Here is a 24794-nt window from a genome sequence, read left to right as displayed (position 1 = left end):
CAATTAAACCCACATAGTGGTCTCGAACCCCAATTAAACCCACCCAGGTACCTCATACCCAGTACAACGCAGAACACCCGAACCTCAATTTAACTCACACAGTGGACTTGAACCCCAATACAGCGCAGATCACTCGAACCTTAATTAACCCACCCAGGGGACTTGAATCCCAGTACAGCACGGAGCGCTCGAACCTCAATTAAATCTTCTATAGTTTCTTACGGTCCTGGGCAGAGCAATTACCGTATCAGGCCGTTATACACCTGAAAATGTCTTGCTGGAAAAGCGCAGCAGGTCAGGCAGCATCCAAGGAGCAGGAGAATCGACGTTTCGGGCATGAGCCCTTCTTCAGGAATGAGGAAAGTGTGCCCAGCAGGCTAAGATAAAAGGTAGGGAGGAGGGACTTGGGGGAGGGGCGTTGGAAATGCGATAGGTGGAAGGAAGTTAAGGTGAGGGTGATAGGCTAGAGTTGGGGTGGGGGCAGAGAGGTCAGGAAGAAGATTGCAGGTTGGGAAAGTGGTGCTGAGTTCGAGGGTTGGGACTGAGACAAGGTGGGGGGAGGAGAAATGAGGAAACTGGAGAAATCTGAGTTCATCCCCTGTGGTTGGAGGGTTCCTAGGTGGAAGATGAGGCGCTCCTCCTCCAACCGTCGTGTTGCTATGGTCTGGCGATGGAGGAGTCCTCAGATTTCTCCAGTTTCTTCATTTCCCCGCACCCCACCTTGTCTCAGTCCCAACCCTCGAACTCAACACCACTTTCCTAACCTGCAATCTTCTTTCCTGACCTCTCTGCCCCCACCCCACTCCGGCCTATCACCCTCACCTTAACTTCCTTCTACCTATCGCATTTCCAACGCCCCTCCCCCAAGTCCCTCCTCCCTACCTTTTATCTTAGCCTGCTTGGCACACTTTCCTCATTCCTGAAGAAGGGCTCATGCCCGAAACATCGATTCTCCTGCTCCTTGGATGCTGCCTGACCTGCTGCGCTTTTCCAGCAACACATTTTTCAGCTCTGATCTCCAGCATCTGCAGTCCTCACTTTTTCTGTTGTACTCCTGGATAGTCTGCTCTCAATGGTGTACCTGTAGAAGTTGGTGAGGGTCCTTATGGACACATTTCCTGAGCTGCCTGAGGTAGAAGATGCATTGTTGTGCCTTCTTGACTGCCACAGCTTCATGGGAAGTCCAAGCCAGATTGTCGGCTATTGTTACTCCATGGAGTTTGATGCTCTCCACCCTCTTCACCTCAGTTCTGTTGATCTAGATGAGGGCATGTTCTGTTCCTTTCTTTCTAAAGTAAATGATCAGTTCTTTAGTTTTGCTGACATTGAGAGAAACTGTTCTCAATGCACCACATCACCAATCCCTTTATCTCCTTTCTGTATTTTGATGTGTTGGTAAGGGTAGCAAGGGTTACAGAGAGAAAGCAGGAGAATGGGGTTGAGAAACATGTCAGCCGTGATTGAATGGTGGAGCACACTCGATGGGCCAACTGGCCTAATTCTGCTAATGGTCTTATCATCAACTTTCCTGCCCTGCACTCCATAACCCTTCAACCTGCAACTAATTAAACCCTGTCTAGCTCCCCCTTAAACTTACTCAATGTCCCAATATCCACCACACTCTGTAGGACTAAATTCCACAGGGTCACAACCCTTTGAGAGAAGTGATTTTTCCTTATCTGTTTTAAATCGGCTACTCTTATCCTAATACTATGGCCTCTTGTTCCAGATTGCCCCAGAAGATGAAACATCTTGATGCACTTTAACAGCAAGAAATAATTTACCTTTGTTGTGGGTCAGACCAAACCCCCTCAAAATATTAAGGTAGCCTCAACCCTCACTTTATCTTATTTAAAAAGTAAATGTAAGGTATTGCATTCCAAATGGAATTCGATTGATCAACCTACCAGATTTAGAGTCATAGAGTCTTAGAGATGTACAGCACGGAAACAGACCCTTCAGTCCAACCCGTCCATGCCGACCAAATATCCCAACCTAATCTAGTCCCACCTGCCAGCTCCTGGCCCATATTCCTCCAAACCCTTCTTATTCATATACCCATCCAGATGCCTTTTAAATATTGCAATTGTACCAGTCTCCACCACTTCCTCAGGCAGCCCAGTCCAGACAAGGTTAAAAAGTTGCCCCTTAGTCTTTTTTATATCTTTCCCCTCTCACTCGAAACCTATGCCCTCTCGTTCTGGACTCCCCACCCCAGGGAAAATACTTTGTCTATTTATCTTAACCATGTATCTGATGATTTTATAAACCTCTATAAGGTCACCCCTCAGCCTTCGATGCTCCAGGGAAAACAGCACAGCCTGTTCAGCCTCTCCCTGTAGCTCAAATCCTCCAATCCTGGCAACATCCTTGTAAATTTTTTCTGAACCCTTTCAAGCTTCAGAACTTCTTTCCGATAGGAAGGAGACCAGAATTGCACGCAATATTTCAACAGTGGCCTAGCCAATGTCCTGTACAGCCGCAACATGACCTCCCAACTCCTGTACTCAATACTCTGACCAAAGGAAAGCATACCAAACGTCTTCTTCACTATCCTATCTACCTGCGACTCTACTTTCAACATTTCAGGCAAAAATCCTTCATCATTCCTTTTGCCTGAAAGGTTGATTTTCCTGCTCCTCGGATGCTGCCTGACTTGCTCTGCTTTTCCAGCACCACTCTGATCTTGACTCTAATCTCTAGTATCTTCAGTACCCACCTCTGCCGATAGCTACTTGGTGGCCAATTGGTGACATATCAATTGGTGACATTCATAAATGAGATTCTATGGGCTCAGTGCAGACATGTTCTGACAAAGTAAAAGATAATATGACTAAATCTAGAGCTCCTGGTTACACACCAGTCAGACACCAAAGAAATTCCGGTTTGATACATCAGAAGTTTTATTTGTTGTTTACATTTACAGTGATGATCAGTCACTGAACATCTTCACAAGAGGCTGCCTGTGTACTTTTAACTATAAAACACAAGAAAAGTGCAAATTCCGTTGCACTGCACAAGATCTATTTGAAAACATCTTCTTATGAATCACAGAAAGAAAGATTCAATTGCCACAGCAACCTTGCCTTTTAAACAAATTCAAAATGTTTACAGAATTTAAACTTCACATTCTGCCATGGTGAGATTTATACCCACATCCTAAACTCCAGATTCTGGATTACTAATCCAGTGTAATTCCTGTGATGCAACCCTGCCTCCAATTCCATGAATTAATCTGGATCTGAAATCTAGTTGAAGTAACAGTGGCATGAAATTATCATTAATTATTGTAAGAATATCTGGTTCATTCATATCCTTAAGGGAAAGGCATCTTTTGCTGTATTTGTCTTTTGGCCTTTGTGACAGTTTAATGGTCAGCATCTCAGCCTCAGTATATCCTATATGGATAGATCAGTACTGAGGAACTCTGTTCAACATGCTCTTTTCTCCACAGATACCTCATAACCAAAGAGTTCCAGGTATTATACTATCTATCAAATAACACTTGGATGACAGAGACAAACACTGATCTGGTAAGCAATCTCTTGTAAAATGCGACTAGATGGAATTTCATTGAATGTGGTCAAAAAAACCGTGTCTTTTTATTTTCCTGTATTTTTGATTGTGAACTGAGATGGGAAACCAATGAATGTGGAAAGGATTACTGCACTTTTAAAAAGCAAGTGACCTCACCCTCTTTGTAAGTGCTGTTTATACAGCTACTGCTTCAAACAGTGGGCAGGAGGGCGGGGGGTCTATAAATAGGCTTGACCATGAAGATGTGTACAAGAGAGATTTGGTCATGCACCCCCAGTCCTGAAGTAGGGTTACACTCGAAACGTTGACTTCTCCACCTCCTGATGCTGCCTGGCTTGCTGTGTTCTTCCAGCCTCCTGTGTATTTCAGATTCCAGCATCTGCAAGTTTTTTTGTCTCCCTCCATTAAATTGTGGATGATGGGCTATTTAACTCCATTTTCCCACTTTTTCCCCATAACCTTTGATCTTCTTAGCAATGAAGAACTTATCTATCTCTGTTTTAAATATACTCAATGACCTGGCCGACACAGCCTTCTGTGGCTTCTCTGGCTGAATAAGTTCCTCCTTATCTCCATTCTAAAGGGAATTTTCTTTACTCTAAAGCTGTGCTGTAGGGTCCTAGTCTCTGCTGCCAATGGGTTCATTTTCCCAATGTCCACACTGTCCAGGCCATTCAGTATCCTGAACCTTTCAATCAGATTCCCCCTCATCCTTCTAATATAATCCATCGAGTATAATCCCAGTTCCTCATATGTTCGGCCTTTCATTCCTGGGATCATTCTTCTGAATCTCCTCTAGACTTGATCCAGTGCCAGTACACCTTTCCTGAGGTATGAGGCTCATAATTGCTCAAAATACTTGAAATGTGCTCTGACCAGAGCCTTCTAATGCCTCAGAAGTACATCCCAGTTTTTATATTCTCGTCTTCTCAAGATGAATGAGAACATTGTATTTACCCTCTTAACTACTGACTCAACCTGCACGTTTACCTTAAGAGAAACTTGGACTAGGGCTCCCAAGTCCCTTTGCATTTCGGATCTCTGAATTTTCTCCCTCTTCAGAAAATAGTCTATTTCTCTGTTCTTCCTGCCAAAACGTATGACCTGCTCTCAATTCTTTCATCCAGATCATTAATGTACAAAGTAAAAAGTTGTGGTCCCAGCACTGATCTGTGTGAAATACCACTAGCCACCGGCTACCATCCCGAGAAGGCCCCTTTTATCCCCACACTCTGCCCTCTGACAGACAGCCAAGCTTCTATCCATGCTAGTACCTGGCCTCTAAGACCATGTGCCCTAACCTTACTCCCATATGGCACCTTATCAAAGGCCTTCTTGAAGTCCAGGTAGACAACATCCAGTGGCTGACCTGCTTGTTACTTCCTCAAAGAATTCTAGCAGATTTGTCAGGCATGATGTACCCTTGATGAAACCTTACTGACTTTGCCCTATTTTACCATACACACCCAAGTATTCAGAAATCTCATCCTTCACAATGGGCTCCAAAATCTTACGAGGTAAAAACCCTACTGCGAATCCTCTTGCAAGGATGCCTGACTTGAAGAAGTTTTCCTCCTCTCTCTACAAGAATCTCAGGGAGTCCCTTTCCCACTGCAACTCCCAGGTCATTTCCTCTGCCCTGAAGCTCTTTAACCATGTCCTGAAACAAACTCGCTATCACAGCCACATCTGCTTCCTCAGTGCCTGCCTCCGTAACCAACTCATCCCACACGGACTCCGGTCCACCTTTAAACCAGCAGCGTTCGGACCTGAACAGGACAAACACTACAGACTACAGATTCAAAAACACCAGCAAGGGTTCTCCTTCAAGATCCTCCGCTCCACGCTTGCAGCAATGCGCCGGCACCTAACCTCTCTACAGTCAGCCCTGCCTCAGCTGAGGGCCACACTCTCTCAGAATTGCAAAGGACCCACTCTGTACTACATCCTCAGGAGAATTCATACTCTCAACAAACAGTATTTCAATTCCATCTCAAACATCAAAAACTGTAAGTACAACAAACTTTTATCCACCCACCTCCATAACCAGCGCTCCTCAAACATTCCAGAAGATTCCTCCGGCCTCGGAACATATTCCACCATTAGCCATGCGGCTGATGCAGCTGCCACCCCCACGCTGATTGATGATGTCACTTCCGCCCCCATCATGGCCACTCCCACAACCAATTCCACCCCTCACAATTCCTCATGCATCACACGTGACATCACTTCCGCCCTTCACATCATCGCTGATGCCACATGCTCAGTGACTTCCGCCACCCCTACTGCCGTTGTCACCACCACTTCCGCCCCCACCAGCGCCACTCACCTGCATTCTGCTGACACGTCCCCACAGATCCCACTGTCACTATCCCCACGCCCCAGAACCCCGAGGGGAACACTACCCCTGCTCATGACTCCACACCCATTCCCCCCACCATCACACCCACTCCAATCCTGGAAAAGGTGAAAATAGATAAGTCCCCTGGGCCTGATGGCATTTATCCTAGGATTCTCTGGGAAGCAAGGGAGGAGATTGCAGAGCCATTGGCCTTGATTTTTATGTCCTCTTTGTCTACAGGAGTAGTGCCAGAAGACTGGAGGATAGCAAATGTGGTTCCCTTGTTCAAAAAGGGGAGTAGGGATAACCCTAGTAACTATAGGCCGGTGAGTCTCACTTCTGTTGTGGGCAAAGTCTTAGAGAGAATTGTAAGGGATAGGATTTATGCACATCTGGATAGGAATAATGTGATCAAGGAAGTCAGCATGGTTTTGTGAAGGGCAGGTCGTGCCTCACAAACCTTATTGAATTCTTTGAAAAGGTGACGAAGGAGGTTGATGAGGGGAAAGCGGTAGATGTGGTATATATGGATTTTAGTAAGGCATTTGATAAGGTTCCCCATGGTAGGCTACTGCAGAAAATACGGAGATATGGCATTGAGGGTGAGTTGGAGGTTTGGATTAGGAATTGGCTGGATGGAAGAAGACAGAGGGTAGTAGTTGATGGCAAAGTTTCTTCATGGAGTGCCGTCACTAGCGGTGTTCCGCAAGGATCTGTTTTGGGACCATTGCTGTTTGTCATTTTTATAAATGACCTGGAAGGGGGGTTAGAAGGTTGGGTGAGCAAGTTTGCGGATGATACGAAAGTCGGAGGAGTTGTTGACAGTGGGGAAGGATGTGGCAGGTTACAGCAGGATATAGAGAAGCTGCAGAGCTGGGCAGAAAGGTGGCAAATGGAATTCAATGTAGCTAAGTGTGAGGTGATTCACTTTGGGAAGAATAACAAAAAGATGGGGTACTGGGCTAATGGTCGGATACTTGGTAGTGTGGATGAGCAGAGGGATCTTGGTGTCCATGTACACAGATCTCTGAAAGTTGCCACCCAGGTAAATAGTGCGGTGAAGAAGGCATATGGCGTACTGGCTTTTATTGGTAGAGGAATTGAGTTCCGGAGTCCTGAGGTCATGATGCAGTTGTATAAAACTCTGGTGCGGCCGCATCTGGAGTATTGTGTGCAGTTTTGGTCGCCATACTATAGGAAGGATGTGGAGGCACTAGAACGGGTGCAGAGGAGGTTTACCAGGATGTTGCCTGGTATGGAAGGAAGATCGTATGAGGAAAGACTGAGACACTTGGGGCTGTTTTCATTAGAGAAAAGAAGGTTTAGGGGTGACTTGATTGAGGTGTACAAGATGATTAGGGGGTTAGATAGGGTTGACAGTGTGAACCTTTTCCCGCGTATGGAGTCGGGTATTACAAGGGGGCATAGCTTTAAATTAAGGGGGGGTAGATATAGGACTGAAGTTAGGGGTAGGTTCTTCACTCAGCGAGTCGTGAGTTCATGGAATGCCCTGCCAGTAGCAGTGGTGGACTCTCCCTCTTTATGGGCATTTAAGCGGGCATTGGATAGGTATATGGAGGATAGTGGGTTAGTATAGGTTAGGTGGGCTTGGATCGGCGCAACATCGAGGGCCAAAGGGCCTGTACTGCGCTGTATTCTTCTATGTTCTATGTTCTAAGTTTAGATTAGATTACATTACAGTGTAGAAACAGGCCCTTCGGCCCAACAAGTCCACACCGACTCGCCGAAGCGAAACCCACCCATACCCCTACATTTACCCCTTACCTAACACTACGGGCAATTTAGCATGGCCAATTCACCTGACCCTGCACATCTTTTGGACTGTGGGAGGAAACCGGAGCACCCGGAGGAAACCCACGCAGACACGGGGAGAACGTGCAAACTCCACACAGTCAGTCGCCTGAGGCGGGAATTGAACCCGGGTCTCAGACGCTGTGAGGCAGCAGTGCTAACCACTGTGCCACCGTGCCGCACCGTTACTGGCTCTGCCCGCACTCCCAGCTCTACACCCACATCAGATCCCAGCTCCCAGCCCTGCCGAGTTTTCACCATCCCCCCAGACCTCCCCCTCACTGAGGACGAACGATCAGTTCTCAGCAAAGGACTCACCTTCATCCCCCTCCGTCCACGCATCAATGAATTTAATACACGCCGTGACGTCGAACAATTCTTCCGTCGCCTCCGAGCTTACTTTCACAATCAGGACTCCCGCCCACCTTCTGAGGACCCCTTCGCCCACCTCCAACACACTGCATCCACCTGGACACACCGCGCTGGCCTATTACCTGCCCTCGACCTCTTCATTTCCAACTGCCGCCGGGATATTAACCGCCTCAACCTGTCTACCATCCTCCCCCACTCCAACCTCTCACCCTCACAACGCGCAGCCCTCCAATCCCTCTGCTCCAATCCCAACCTCAACATTAAGCCAGCGGATAAAGGGGGCGCAGTGGTAGTCTGGCACACTGACCTCTATACTGCTGAAGCCAAACGTCAACTCGAGGACACCTCTTCCTACTGCCCCCTCGACCATGACCCCACCCCCCATCACCAAACCATCATCTCCCAGACCATACAGAACCTCATCACCTCAGGAGATCTCCCACCCAAAGCTTCCAACCTCATAGTCCGGGAACCCCGCACTGCCCGGTTCTACCTCCTTCCCAAGATCCACAAGCCTGACCACCCTGGCCGACCCATTGTCTCAGCATGCTCCTGTCCCACTGAACTCATCTCTACCTACCTCGACGCTTCCTATCCCCCCTAGTCCAGGAACTCCCCACATACGTTCGAGACACCACCCACGCCCTCCACCTCCTCCAAGACTTCCGTTTCCCGGGCCCAATGCCTCATCTTCACCATGGATATCCAATCGCTCTACACCTCCATCCGCCATGACCAGGGCCTCCAAGCCCTCCGTTTTTTCCTCTCCAGATGTCCCCAACAGTACCCTTCCACCGACACTCTCATTCGTTTGGCCGAACTGGTCATCACCCTTAACAATTTCTCCTTTGAATCCTCCCACTTCCTCCAGACCAAAGGGGTAGCTATGGGCACACGTATGGGCCCCAGCTATGCCTGTCTCTTTGTTGGCTACGTAGAGCAGTTGATCTTCTGTAATTACACCGGCACCACTCCCAACCTCTTCCTCCGCTACATTGATGACTGCATTGGCGCCACCTCGTGCTCCCACGAGGAGGCTGAGCAATTCATCAACTTCACCAACACATTCCACCCTGACCTTAAATTTACCTGGTCCATCTCTGACACCTCCCTCCCCTTCCTGGACCTCTCCATCTCCATTAACGACGACCGACTTGACACTGACATTTTTTACGAACCCACCGACTCCCACAGCTACCTGGCTTACACCTCTTCCCATCCTACCTCTTGCAAAAATGCCATCCCGTATTCCCAATTCCTCCGCCTCCGCCATATCTGCTCCCAGGAGGACCAGTTCCACCACAGAACACACCAGATGGCCTCCTTCTTTAGAGACCGCAATTTCCCTTCCCACGTGGTTAAAGATGCCCTCCAATGCATCTCATCCACATCCCACACCTCCGCCCTCAGACCCCACCCCTCCAACCATAACAAGGACAGAACGTCCCTGGTGCTCACCTTCCACCCTACCAACATTCGCAGAAACCAAATCATCTGCCGACATTTCTGCCACCTCCGAACAGACCCCACCACCAGGGATATATTTCACTCCCCACCCCTTTCCGCCTTCCGCAAAGACCATTCCCTCCGTGACTACCTGGTCAGGTCCACGCCCCCCTACAACCCACCCTCCAATCCTGGCACTTTCCCCTGCCACCGCAGGAACTGTAAATCCTGTGCCCACACCTTCTCCCTCACCTCTATCCAAGGCCCTAAAGGAGTCTTCCACATCCATCAATGTTTTACCTGCACATCCACTAATATCATTTATTGTGTCCGTTGCTCCCGATGCGGTCTCCTCTACATTGGGGCGACTGGACGTCTCCTAGCAGAGCGATTTAGGGAACATCTCCGGGACACCCGCACCAATCAACCACACCGCCCCGTGGCCCAACATTTCAACTCCCCCTCCCACTCTGCTGAGGACATGGAGGTCCTGGGCATCCTTCACCGCCGCTCCCTCATCACCAGACGCCAGGAGGAAGAACGCCTCATCTTCCACCTCGGAACACTTCAACCCCAGGGCATCAATGTGGACTTCAACAGTTTCCTCATTTCCCCTTCCCCCACCTCACCCTAGTTCTAAACTTCCAGCTCAACACTGTCCCCATGACTTGTCCGGACTTGTCCTACCTGCCTATCTCCTTTTCCACCTATCCACTCCACCCTCTCCTCCCTGACCTATCACCTTCATCCCCTCCCCCATTGAACTCTATGCTACTTTCTCCCCACCCCCACCCTCCTCTAGCTTATCTCTCCACGCTTCAGGCTCACTGCCTTTATTCCTGATGAAGAGCTTTTGCCCGAAACGTCGATTTCGAAGCTCCTCGGATGCTGCCTGAACTGCAGTGCTCTTCCAGCACCACTAATCCAGAATCCAAAATCTTACCAATGAATGAGGTCAGGTAATCAGCCTATCATTTTCCATCTTTTGCCTTGTTCCATTCTGAAATGGGGGTTACATTAGCAATTTTCCAGTCCTCTGGGATTCTCCCTGACTCCAGTGATACTTGAAAGATCACCACTAACGCCTCCACTATGTCTTCAGCTATCTCCTTTCGAACTCTGTGATCTAGTTCATGAGGTCCACGTGATTTGTCCACATTCAGACCTTTCAGTTTTTCTAGCACCTTCTCCTTGGAGATGGCCACCGTACTCATCTCTGATTGCCCAACCCCACCCACACACCGACTCTCTTGAATTTATGGGGTACTACTCATGCCTTCAACCGTAAAGACTGACACAAAATACTTATTCAGCTCCTCAGTCGTTTTTTTATTTCCCGCTACCCCTTCTCCAGCATCATTTTCCAGTGGCCCAGTCTCCACTTTTGCTTTTCTTTTGCCCTTGACATATCGAAAGAAACTCTTGCAATCTTTCCTAATATTACTGGGCCAGCTTATCCTCATAGTTAATTTTCTTTCTCCTTGTTTCTTTCTTCAATGCTCTCTGTTGGTCTTTGTAGGATTCCCAATCCTCTGGCTTACTACTACCCTATGCTACATTGAATTGAATTTATTGTCACGTATGCAGAGGCACACTGGAAAGATTTGTCTTGCGAGCAATATAGGCAGGTCACATCATTAAGTAGCAGAGATAAGAAAAAAAATTAGTAAAAAGCGGCAAAAGCAAAAACCAGAGGTATAGGCAAATGCTAAGTGTTTGTGGGTCCATTCAGTATTCTTACAGCAGTAAGGTAGAAACTGTTTCAAATCTGGCTGGTGTGTGTTCAGACTTCTGTCCCTTCTCCCCGATGGTAGAGGTTGTCGAAAAACATTGCCAGGGTGGGATGGATTTTTGAGAATGCTGGTGGCCTTTCCTTGACAGCGGGCCTGGTAGATGGAGTCTCGAGATGGGAGGTTGGCCTTTGTGGTTGTCCAGGCTGAGTTCACTACTCTTTGTTCACCACATTTCTGCTTTTCTCTTTTGCTCTTATGTTGTCCCTGACCTCCCCAGCCAGCCATGGTTGCCTACTCCTCTCTTTCGTCTGCTTCTTTGTCCCAGGGATAAATTTTTGCTGCGTTTCCTGAAATATCCTCAGAAACTCCTGCCATTGCTGTTCCACTGTCTTTCCTGCGAGGCTTCTCTCCCAGTCATTTCTACCCAGCTCCTCCCTCGTGCCTCTGAAGTTGCCTTTATTCAGCTGTAATTCTATTTTCTCCCTCTCCATCTGCAGAGTAAATTCTATTATGTTATGGTCACTGCCTCCTAGGGATTCCTTCACCTTAAGCTCCCTTATCAAGTCTGTCATATTGCACAACACTAAATTCAGAATTGCCTGTTCCCTCGTGGGCTCCACCACAAGTTGTTCCAAGAAGCCATCTCATAGACATTCCACAAATTCCTTTCCTTCTGATACACAACCAATCTTGTTTTCTCAGTCCTCCTGCATATTGAAATCCTCCATGGTCACTGTCACCTTACCGTTCTTACACACGTTTTCTAACTCCTGGTGGATCTTATACCCTAAATCCTGACTACTGTTTGGTGGCTTGTAGATAACTCCCATTATGGTTTTCTTACTTGTGCAATTCCTTCACTCTATCCACACAGACTCAACATCATCTGACCCGAGTTCACTTCTTGCTGTTGATTTAATTTCATTTTTTACTCATAAAGCAACCCCACCTCCTCTGCTCACCTTCCTGTCTTTTCGATAGGATGTATATCCTGGGGTATTTAGCTCCCAGTCCTGATCCCCTTGCAGCCACGTCTCTGTGATGCCCACCACATCAAACCTACCAATTTTGATTTGCGCCACAAGCTCATTAACCTTATTTTGTATACTGTGCACATTCAGATACAACACATTCAGTCCTGTTATTTATTTAGCCTGGTGTGTTTGGAGTTTGATTCCTAACCCTTTCCAAACACCCTTCCTGTTTTGTGTGGTGGAGACTTTAATAACCGCTCCTGAGTTCTCCTTCCTTTTCATATTTTTCAATTCAGTTGAATCCACCCCCTCCGATGTTACCCTGCAGCTTTGCTTCCCATTGGTCATTGGAGTTTTACCCTTACCTTCCCCTCAACTTTCTAGTTTAAAGTCCTGTTGATCACCCTATTTACCTTTCTCGCTAGAACACTGGTCCCAGCTCGGTTCAGGTAGAACCCGTCCCAACAGTACAGATCCCTCCTTTTCCAATACTGATGCCAGTGCCCATGAGAAGGAATCCCTCTTTCCCACCCCACTCTTTTAGTCACGTGTTTACTTCCCTTATTCTCGTGTCCCTGTGCCAATTTGTGTGTGGCTTGGGCAGTGGATTAGATTAGATTCCCTACAGTGTGGAAACAGGCCCTTCGGCCCAACAAGTCCACACCGACCCTCAGAAGAGTAACCCACCCAGACCCATTTCCCTCTGACTAATGCACCTAACACTATGGGCAATTTAGCATGCCCAATTCACCTGACCTGCACATCTTTGGATTGAGGAAGGAAACCGGAGCACCCGGAGGAAATCCATGTAGACACGGGGAGAATGTGCAAACTCCACACACCCAGTCGCCCAAGGTTGGAATCAAACCTGGGACCCTGGTGCTGTGAGGCAGCAGTGCTAACCATGGAGCCACCATGCTGAATCGGAGGTTATAACCCTTGAGGACAATTCTTTAATTTGATGCCTTGTTCCTGATAATCCTTAAAAAGGTCTTGCCTTTCCTGGTCTTGCCTATGTTCTAGTTTTGCTGTGCTGGCCAGTGCCTCAGGAAGGAACTAATTAATGCCATCTGCTGATGCCCCTGATGAAGGCGTGCATGCAGTTGGTGCCTATGGAACATGCTCTGAGATGATCTTTGCTCATCTGCAACATGCAAGTCTGAAGCAGCACCTGCTTGACGTTTCTCATTTTCATTCTGGATTTGAATATCAGTCAATGTTTTGTCCCTGTTGTCTCTTTACAAGACCCAGTGTTCTTGTTACATCTGTTCCGTAATGTTAATGGCATTTAACATATGGAGAAATGACTGAGAGTTTTGTTTGGGACGCTATGAAATGAGAAGGGATTGATACTGAGATCTGACCATCTTCTTACAGTACCAGTGTTACTATCAGGGATCTGTGAGAAGATTCCCTGGATCCCAGGTCTCTGCAAGCACCTGCTCAGGACTCAGGTAAACTGACAGATACTTCTCTGCATTTTATTCATGTTCGTGAAACTTAAGCTAAAATAGTCAATGATTTTAACCTGTGACCTGTTCGTTCAGTTGGGAAAAGGTTGTAAGTGAAATAAAATGTTTATATTCAACAGGAAAAAGGTGTTGCTGACTGTGTCACTATGCCACCTGTTTTATGACGAAGTTAAAAATGATACAACACCAGGTTATAATCCAAGATTATTTGGAGCTTTCAGAGTGCTGCTCGTCCATTAGGTAGTTAGGTACATGATGAAGGAGCAGTGCTCTGAAAGTTTATACCTCAAAATAAACTTGAACTATAACCTGATGTTGTGTGATTTTTAACTTTGAGAAAGTGAGGACTGCAGATACTGGAGATCAGAATCGAGGGTGTGGTGCTGGAAAAGCAGGTCAGATAGCATCCAAGGAGCAGGAGAATCGATGTTTCAAGCATGAGCCTTTCCTCAGGAATCTTTTTAACTTTGATCTTTAACTTTGCCCACCCCAGTCCAATTCTGGCACCTCCACACCATGTTTTATGACAGAAAATCTGCTCATAAAATATGGAATTAGAAGCAATCTTTACAACCTTTTACAAGATTTTAATTTTGATAAGCATCTCATTAAACTGTTGTTATGACTCTGACTGCTAAACCAAATCAGCCTTTCTATCTTTATCTTCACAACATAGTATAATTAATCTTCTCAAAACTCGCTAATAGTATAACTAAACCACTGAGGACCCCAATTAATCACTCCAACATTCCTAACCAGACTTTGTGAATAATTAATTGACAGAAATCAGCTATATATCTGAAATGAAAGACAATTATTTATTAAATACACAATGCCTTTCACATAGAGAAAATTAAATAAGGTAATTAATGTTGATGGAGAAAGTGAGGTCTGCAGATGCTGGAGATCAAAGTTGAAACTTTATTGCTGGAACAGCACAGCAGGTCAGGCAGCATCCAGGGAACAGGAGATTCGACGTTTCGGGCACAGGCCCTTCTTCAGGAATGAGCAGAGAGTGTTCAGCAGGAGAAGATAAAAGGTAGGGAGGAGGGACTTGGAGGAGGGGAGTTGGAAATGTGATAGGTGGAAAGAGGTCAAGGTGAGGGTGATAGGTCGGAGTAGGATGGAGGCGGAGAGGTCAAGAAGAAGACTGCAGGTCAGGAAGGCGGTGCCGGGCTGGAGGGATCCGGCTGAGACAAGGTGGGGGGAGGGGGGATGAAGAAACTGGTGAAGTCCAAGTTCATCCCCTGCGGTTGGAGGGTTCCCAGTCGGAAGATAAGACGCTCCTCCTCCGACCGTCGGGTTGTTGTGGTTTGGCGGTGGATGAGTCCAATGACCTGCATATCCTCGGTGGAGTGGGAGGGGGAGTTGAAATGCTGTGCCACAGGTTGGTTGGGTTGGTTCGTCCGGGTGGCCCAGAGGTGCTCTCTGAATCGCTCCGCAAGTAGGCGGCCTGTCTCCCCAATATAGAGGAGGCCACACCGGCTGCAGCGGATGCAGTAGATGATGTGGGTGGAGGTGCAGGTGAATCTGTGGCGGATATGGAAGTTTCCTTTGGGGCCTTGGAGAGAAGTGAGGGGGGAGGTGTGGGCGCAAGTGTTGCACCTCCTGCGGTTGCAAGGGAAGGTGCCGGGAGTGGTCACTGGTCCTCACCTACCACCCCACCAATCTCCATGTACCACTGGTCCTCACCTACCACCCCACCAATCTCCATGTACCACTGGTCCTCACCTACCACCCCACCAATCTCCATGTACCACTGGTCCTCACCTACCACCCCACCAATCTCCATGTACCACTGGTCCTCACCTACCACCCCACCAATCTCCATGTACAGCGCATCATCCGCCGTCACTTCCGCCACCTCCAAACAGACCCCAGCACCAAGGATATATTTCCCTCCCCTCCCCTATCAGCTTTCCGTAAAGACCACTCCCTCCGCGACTCCCTTGTCAGATCCACACCCCCCACCGACCCAACCACCACTCCCGGCACCTTCCCTTGCAACCGCAGGAGGTGCAACACTTGCGCCCACACCTCCCCCCTCACTTCTCTCCAAGGCCCCAAGGGAAACTTCCATATCCGCCACAGATTCACCTGCACCTCCACCCACATCATCTACTGCATCCGCTGCAGCCGGTGTGGCCTCCTCTATATTGGGGAGACAGGCCGCCTACTTGCGGAGCGATTCAGAGAGCACCTCTGGGCCACCCGGACGAACCAACCCAACCAACCTGTGGCACAGCATTTCAACTCCCCCTCCCACTCCACCGAGGATATGCAGGTCATTGGACTCATCCACCGCCAAACCACAACAACCCGACGGTCGGAGGAGGAGCGTCTTATCTTCCGACTGGGAACCCTCCAACCGCAGGGGATGAACTTGGACTTCACCAGTTTCTTCATCCCCCCTCCCCCCACCTTGTCTCAGCCGGATCCCTCCAGCCCGGCACCGCCTTCCTGACCTGCAGTCTTCTTCTTGACCTCTCCGCCTCCATCCTACTCCGACCTATCACCCTCACCTTGACCTCTTTCCACCTATCACATTTCCAACTCCCCTCCTCCAAGTCCCTCCTCCCTACCTTTTATCTTCTCCTGCTGAACACTCTCTGCTCATTCCTGAAGAAGGGCCTGTGCCCGAAACGTCGAATCTCCTGTTCCCTGGATGCTGCCTGACCTGCTGTGCTGTTCCAGCAATAAAGTTTCAACCATAATTAATGTTGATACCTTAAACCCAAAACATTTGTTTCCAGCCCCCATTCACACAAAATGCAGACAGACAGACAGACAAACAAACACAGTTAGGGGATAAATATAAAGAAAAGAGTAAAACTGGCCAAATCACTTAAATGATTTTCACAATGCGTTGTTTCACAAGCATTGACGTGGACTCCTTGGTTACTTTTCTGGAATTGCTGCTCAACTCAGCTTTCTACTCTTGGGGTTTACAGCAGAAAGTGTGGCAGGTAGGGCAGGAAGTTTTCAAATCTTCGTGCTGTCTTGTCAGCAGCCAAGCTCGTCTCCTCCATCAGCACAGTTCAATAGAACCACCTTCAATTCTACTTCCACCTTGCCAGACTGACTGACCATTCCCAAAGACTTAATGATCGTTGAACATCTGCAATTTGCTTGAACAAAGGCTACCTCCCAGACGTGTCTGAACCAAGTCTCAGATTCGGACCTGGTTAATAGCCAGCCTCTGCTACCTTTTTAACCACATTGCTACATTGCTCTTCCTGGGATTGCTGTAAATGTAGGATCTTTTTTAATCAAGAGTCAGCCCATAATTACCCTCCGTACCTGACCTCACAAAGAAACAAAGCTTGTTTTCTCTGTTCTTTTTCTTCACCACAAACATTTCCAAGTCCAAAAGTTATTCTCAGCTAACAATTCCCAGTTCCAAACCAAAAGCGATAAGAGAACAAAGCTAAAAACAATGAAAAATCACAGAGTGTTCTAACATTGTGAAACATGTAAACATTCTCTCTCAGACTGACTGAAGCCTTTGACAGGATTGATAGTGTCATTATATGGGATCGATGCATCGCTGTCAATCCCTAGTTGCCCTCGAGAAGGTGGTGGTGAGCTGCCTTCTTGAACTGCTGCAGCGCACATACTGTGGGTTTCCTGATGAAGAGCAATGCTCAAACCATTGACTCGCCTGCTGCTCAGGTGCTGTCTGACTGGCTGTGCTTTTCTAGCACCACACTTTTTGACATAGTGTGGGTTGACCAAAATGCCCACAGGGAGGGAAATTTAGGATTTTGGCCCAGGATCAATGAAAGAACGGTGATGTATTTCTATCTCAGGATGGTGTGTGGCTAGAAGGGAAAGCTGCAGGCAGTGATGTTCCCATATATCTGCTGCCCTTGTCCTTTGATATAGAAGTGACAGTTGGTTTGGAAGATGCTGTCAAAGGATCTTTGGTGAATTTCTGCATTTATAGATAATTATACACATTGTTGCTGGTGGAGGGAATGGATATTTGTTAATGTAATGCAAATCAAATGGGCTGCTTTGTTCTGGATGGTGTTTGAAATAACGACACAGAGGCTAGTTTATGTCACTAAGTCACCTTTTATTTGTTTGTGCATAGTACTTAATACTGGTCCAACTTCCTCAGAGCTAGCTTTCAGAGTAAGTAGAACCTCTGACACGCTTGTTCATACCTGTCAACTAGGGCTCCCTAACTGGTAAATAGGAGTTCGGGGGTGGAGGTGGGGGGCAGGTAGCTGGAAAGGCGATAGGTGAGGGTGATTGTGATAGGTTGCTGGGGGCAGTGGAGGAGGCCCAGGACTTGCATGTCTTTGATGGAGTGGGAGAGGAGTTGAAGTGGTCAGCCACAGGGAGGTGGGGTTGTTCGATGCATGTGTCCCAGAGATGTTCCCTGAAACGTTTTGCAAGTCAGTGTCTTTTCTCCACAATACAGAGGAGACCACATTGACAGCAATGGACACAGTAGATGAGGTGGGTAGATGTGCAGGAACACCTCTGCCAGGTGTGGAAGGACCTTTTGGGGCCTTGGATGGAGGTGAGGGGGGAGGTGTGGACGCAGATTTTATATTTCTTGTGGTGGCAAGGGAAGGTGCCGGCTGTGGAGGGTGGGTTGGTTTGGGGCGTGGACTAAGGAAGGACTCACGGAGGGAATGGTCTCTGTGGAATGCGGATAGGAGAAGGGGGAGAATTATATCTCTGGTGGTGGGATTGGATTATAGGTGGTGGAAATGGCAGAGGAAAAGGCGCATTTTTAATCCGGAGGTTGGTGGACTGGAAGGTGAGGACAAGGGAGGTTCTATCCTTGTTGCAGTTGGAAGGGTGGGGTTCAAGGGCAGAGGTGCCGGAAGTGGAGGAAATGCGCTCGAAGGCCTCATCGACCATGTGGGAGGAAAATTGCAGTTGGAAATAGGGGACTGTCTGGAATGTTCTATGGTGGAATTGCTCTTCCTGGGAGCAGATGCGGGCAGAGGTGAATGAATTGGGAATAAGAAATCACATTTTTACAGGAGGTAGAGTGGGCGGAGGTGCAGTCCGGGTAGCTGTGGGAGTCATTGGCTTGTATTCAATGTCCTTGTTGAGTCAGTTGCCTGAGCTGGAAAAGGAGAGGTCCAGGAAGGGGAGGGAGGTGTCTGAGATGGTCCAGGTGAACTTAAGGTCGGGGTGGAATGTGTTGGTGAAGTTGATGAACTGTTCACCCTCCTCGTGGGAGCACGTGGTGGCGCTGATACTGTCATCAATGTAGTGGAGGAAGAGGTGGGGAGTGGTGCTGGTGTAGCTGCAGAAGATGGAGTGTTCCAAGTACCCAATGAAGAGGCAGGCATAGCTGGGGCCCCTCTGGTCTAAAGAAAGTGGGAAGATTCCAAGAAGAAGTTGTTGAGGGTGGCAACCAGTTCCACCAATGAATGAGTGTGTCGATGGGGGGGTACTGATTGGGTTGGTGGGAGAGGAAGAAATGGAGGGCTTGGAGGCCTTTGTCATACCGGATGGACGTATATAGGGACTCGCTGTCTATGGTGAATATGAGGCATTAAGGGCCGGGGAAATGAAACAGCGAACTTGAAATTAAATTAGATGAGATTACTTACAGTGAGGAAACAGGCCCTTCGGCCCAACAAGTTCACACTGCCCCGCCAAAGCGCAACCCTACGTTTACCCCTTACCTAACAGTTTAACATGGCCAATTCACCTGACCTGCACATCTTTGGACTGTGGGAGGAAACCGGAGCACCCGGAGGAAACCCATGCGGACACGGGGAGAATGTGCAAACGCCACACAGTTAGTCGCCCTGAGGCGGGAGTTGAACCCGGGTCTCTGGCGCTGTGAGGCAGCAGTGCTAACCACTGTGCCACCGTGCCGCCCATGAATGAGGTCATGAATGAAGTGGAGGGCATGGGTGGTGTCACAAATGTGTGTGAGGAGTTATCCACCTCTTACCCAAAATTGAAACACCTGACTGCTTCAGTCGACCTATCATCTCCGCTGCTCCTGCCCCACCAAACTTATTTTCTCATACCTTGACACCGTCCTGTCCCCCCCTTGGAAACTTTAGAGAACTGTGGGAGTTTACACTTATGTGAGGAATAAGAGAATGGTCAAAGAAAGAGTAGGGCCGATTAGGGATAGCATAGGGAACTTGTGTGTGGAGACTGAGGAGATAGGGGAAGCCCTAAATGATTTTTTTGCTTCTGTCTTTACGAAAGAAACCAACTTTGTCGTGAATGAAATCTTTGAAGAGCAGGTGTGCATGCTGGAATGGATAGAGATAGAGGAAGCTGATGTGCTGAAAATTTTGTCAAACATTAAGATTGACAAGTCGCCAGGCCCGGACCAGATTTGTCCTCAGCTTCTTTGGGAAACGAGAAACGCAATTGCTTCGCCACTTGCGAAGATCTTTGCATCCTCGCTCTCCACTGGAGTCGTACCTGAGGACTGGAGAGAGGCAAATGTAATTCCTCTCTTCAAGAAAGGAAATAGGGAAATCCCCAGCAATTACAGACCAGTAAGTCTCACATCTGTCGTCTGCAAGGTGTTAGAAAGGATTCTGAGGGATAGGATTTATGACCATCTGGATTAGATTAGATTAGATTAGATTACTTACAGTGTGGAAACAGGCCCTTCGGCCCAACAAGTCCACACTGCCCCGCCGAAGCGCAACCCTACGTTTACCCCTTACCTAACACTACGGGCAGTTTAGCATGGCCAATTCACCTGACCTGCACATCTTTGGACTGTGGGAGGAAACCGGAGCACCCGGAGGAAACCCACGCAGACACGGGGAGAACGTGCAAACTCCACACAGTCAGTCGCCTGAGGCGGGAATTGAACCCGGGTCTCAGGCGCTGTGAGGCAGCAGTGCTAACCACTGTGCCACCGTGCCGCCCATGGAAGAGCATGGCTTAATTAAATGCAGTCAACACAGCTTTGTGAGGGGCAGGTCATGCCTCACAAACCTTGTCGAGTTCTTTGAGGATGTGACTAGAAAAGTTGATGAGGGTCGAGCAGTGGATGTGGTGAATATGGACTTCAGCAAGGCATTTAATAAGGTTCCCCATGGTAGGCTCATTCAGAAGGTCAGGAGGAATGTGATACAGGGGAACTTAGCTGTCTGGACACAGAATTGGCTGGCCAACAGAAGACAGCGAGTGGTAGTAGAAGGAAAATATTCTGCCTGGAAGTCAGTGGTGAGTGGTGTTCCACAGGGCTCTGTCCTTGGGCCTCTACTGTTTGTAATTTATATTAATGACTTGGATGAGGGGATTGAAGGATGGGTCAGCAAGTTTGCAGACGACACAAAGGTTAGAGGTGTCGTTGACAGTATAGAGGGCTGTTGTAGGCTGCAGCGGGACATTGACAGGATGCAGAGTTGGGCTGAGAGGTGGCAGATAGAGTTCAACCTGGATAAATGCGAGGTGATGCATTTTGGAAGGTTGAATTTGAAAACTGAGTACAGGATTAAGGATAGGATTCTTGGCAGTGTGGAGGAACAGAGGGATCTTGGTGTGCAGGTACATAGATCCCTTAAAATGGCCACCCAAGTGGACAGGGTTGTTAAGAAAGCATATGGTGTTTTGGCTTTCATTAACAGGGGGATTGAGTTGAAGAGTCGTGAGATCTTGTTGCAGCTCTATAAAACTTTAGTTAGACCGCACTTGGAATACTGCGTCCAGTTCTGGTCGCCCTATTATAGGAAAGATGTGGATGCTTTGCAGAGGGTTCAGAGGAGGTTTACCAGGATGCTGCCTGGACTGGAGGGCTTATCTTATGAAGAGAGGTTGACTGAGCTCGGACATTTTTCATTGGAGAAAAGGAGGAGGAGAGGGGACCTAATTGAGGTATACAAGATAATGAGAGGCATAGGTAGAGTCGATAGCCAGAGACTATTTCCCAGGGCAGAAATGGCTAACACGAGGGGTCATAGTTTTAAGCTGGTTGGAGGAAAGTATAGAGGGGATGTCAGAGGCGGGTTCTTTACACAGAGAGTTGTGAGAGCATGGAATGCGTTGGCAGCAGCAGTTGTGGAAGCAAGGTCATTGGGGACGTTTAAGAGACTGCTGGACATGCATATGGTCACAGAAATTTGAGGGTGCATACATGAGGATCACCTCTATTATGAGGGGCATGGATAGGATAAATAGGCAAAGTCTTTTCCCTGGGGTTGGGGAGTCCAGAACTAGAGGGCATAGGTTTAGGGTGAGAGGGGAAAGATATGAAAGAGACCTAAGGGGCAACTTTTTCACGCAGAGGGTGGTACGTGTATGGAATGAGCTGCCAGAGGATGTGGTGGAGGCTGGTACAATTGCAACATTTAAGAGGCATTTGGATGGGTATATGAATAGGAAGGGTTTGGAAGGATATGGGCCGGGTGCTGGCAGGTGGGACTAGATTGGGTTGAGATATCTGGTTGGCAGGGACGGGTTGGACCGAAGGGTCTGTTTCCATGCTGTACATCTCTACGACTCTATGACTCTAATGGTCGGCACAACATCGTGGGCTGAAGGGTCTGTTCTGTGCTGTATTGTTCTATGTTCTATGTTCTATGTGGGGAGTTCCTGAACCAAGTGCTCTTTATTGGTCTTCCCTGTTATTATTAGCATTTCATCCACATAAATAGTGACATGGGGGTAGATGTTACAAAATGTTCCCCATTGTCCGCTGAAAAGTGGCACAGACTGACAATACTCCAAATGGCAGTCTCACATATTGGTACAAATCCTTATGGGTAATAATTGTTGCATATTTCTGGGACTCCTGTAATTGCAGATAAGCATGGCTCATGTCCAGTTTTGTGAAGGACAACCCAACAGCCAGTTTTGTGAGGGATTGGGTATTTAATTAGGACATCATTCAGGCAGCCATTTTCTAATCAAAAAATGTTGAGCCAATCAAAGTGAATCTTTCTCAACCAATCAAGGGCGGCATGGTGGCACAGTGGTTAGCATTGCTGCCTCACAGCGCCAGAGACCCGGGTTCAATTCCTCCTCAGGCAGCTGTCTGAGTGGAGTTTGCACATTCTCCCCGTGCCTGCGTGGGTTTCCTCCCACAGTCCAAAGCTGTGCAGGTTAGGTGAACTGGCCATGCTAAATTGTCCACAGTGTTAGATGAAGGGGTAAATATAGGGGAATGGGTCTGGGTGGGTTGCTCTTCAGAGGGTCATTGTGGACTTGTTGGGCCGAAGGGCCTGTTTCCACACTGTAAGTAATCTAATCTAAAAAAACATTTCACCTCACCAGGCTTGGGCCTGAATCTTTTACTACAATCAGCTGCTACTCATATGAAACCAGTGGCAAAGTTGTTCCTTTTATCTGTAAAGGTTCCCTAGTGTAGGTTCTTGATTAGAAAGTGAGGTCTGCAGATGCTGGAGATCAGAGCTGGAAATGTGTTGCTGGAAAAGCGCAGCAGGTCAGGCAGCATCCAGGGAACAGGAGAATCGACGTTTCGGGCATAAGCGTGGGTTTCCTTAAGCCCTTATGCCCGAAACGTCGATTCTCCTGTTCCCTGGATGCTGCCTGACCTGCTGCGCTTTTCCAGCAACACATTTCCAGCTAGGTTCTTGATTAGATTAGTTACAGTGTGGAAACAGGTCCTTCGGCCCAACAAGTCCACACCGAGCCAGCGAAGCACAACCCACCCAGACCCATTCCCCTACACCTAACACTATGGTCTATTTCGCACGGCCAGTTCACCTAAGTTGCACATTTTTGGACCGTCAGAGGAAACTGAAGCACCCGGAGGAAACCCACGCAGACACAGGGAGAACGTGCAAACTCCACACAGACAGTTGCCTGAGGAGGAATTGAACCCGGGTCTCTGGCGCTGTGAGGCAGCAGTGCTAACCACTGGGCCACCGTGCCAAACTCTTGCACAAACTTGTGAACTGGTTCTGTAATCACTGATACAGTTGCACCAATATTGACCTCCATTCCTGATGAAGGACTTTTGCCTGAAATGTTGATTCTCCTGCTCCTCAGATGCTGCCTGACCTGTTCCCAGCAACACACTCTCAACTCCATGAGAACCAGACGACCAATTCACAAGATGTTTATTTTAATCGGTTCTGATTTGGATGTTGCTATCTGAAAGATGTTGTGAAACTTGAAAGGGTTCAGAAAAGATTTACAAGGATGTTGCCAGGGTTGGAGGATTTGAGCCATAGGGAGAGGCTGAACAGGCTGGGGCTGTTTTCTCTGGACCGTCGGAGGCTGAGGGGTGACCTTATAGACGTTTCCAAAATTATGAAGGGCATGGATAGGGTAAATAGGCAAAGTATTTTCCCTGGAGTCGGCGAGTCCAGAACTAGAGGGCATTGGTTTAGGGTGTGAGGGGAAAGATATAAAAGAGACCGAAGGGGCAACTTTTTCTCACAGAGGGTGGTACGGGTATGGAATGAGCTGTCAGAGGAAGTGGTGGTGGCTGGTATAATTGCAACATTTAAGAGGCATTTGGATGGGTATATGAATAGGAAGGGTGCTGGCAGTTGGGACTAGATTGGGTTGGGATATCTGGTCAGCATGGACGGTTTGGACCGAAGGGTCTGTTTCTATGCTGTACATCTCTTTGACTCTATGCTGAGCAATTTAACTGTTCCAGGCCAGATGTAGGTGGGCTTTCCAGGGAGTGCATTCTTCTGGATACAGCCTATGAGTTCACTTCCTCAATTCTGGTCTACTGAAACCATTTTGCTATCTGCAATTCACATATCAGCAGCAAATACAATGGTTTGCCAATCCTGAAGAAAATATTAACCATTTGGCCTAGGCTTAACTTTGTTTTGGGGTTTTGCTGCTGGGTGACCGAGAGACCCTGTGTTCAGGATATGTCCTGAGTAAGACTATGCAATTGCCATCGCTCAAGTTGTGTTCCCCAAGCTCTGTCAGACTGGTGATGGTGTCCACTTCCAACAGCACACTCTGTAACTCATATGTTCCAAAGAAGAACAAAGAACAAAGAAAATTTACAGCCCAGGAACAGGTCCTTCGGCCTTACAAGCCTGAGCCGATCCAAATGTGCTGTCTAAACCTGTAGGTCAATTCCTAAGCTCCCCACCTACTCATACATCTGTCCAGGCGCATCTTAAATGAATCTACCGTGCCGCCTCTACCACCCCTGCTG

This window comes from Chiloscyllium plagiosum, unplaced genomic scaffold (genome assembly GCF_037043375.1).
Source record: "Chiloscyllium plagiosum isolate Xiang-an unplaced genomic scaffold, Cpla_swu_hap1 HiC_scaffold_1, whole genome shotgun sequence".
Classification (NCBI taxonomy): domain Eukaryota; kingdom Metazoa; phylum Chordata; class Chondrichthyes; order Orectolobiformes; family Hemiscylliidae; genus Chiloscyllium; species Chiloscyllium plagiosum.
Note: the sequence above shows the minus strand (reverse complement) of the source record.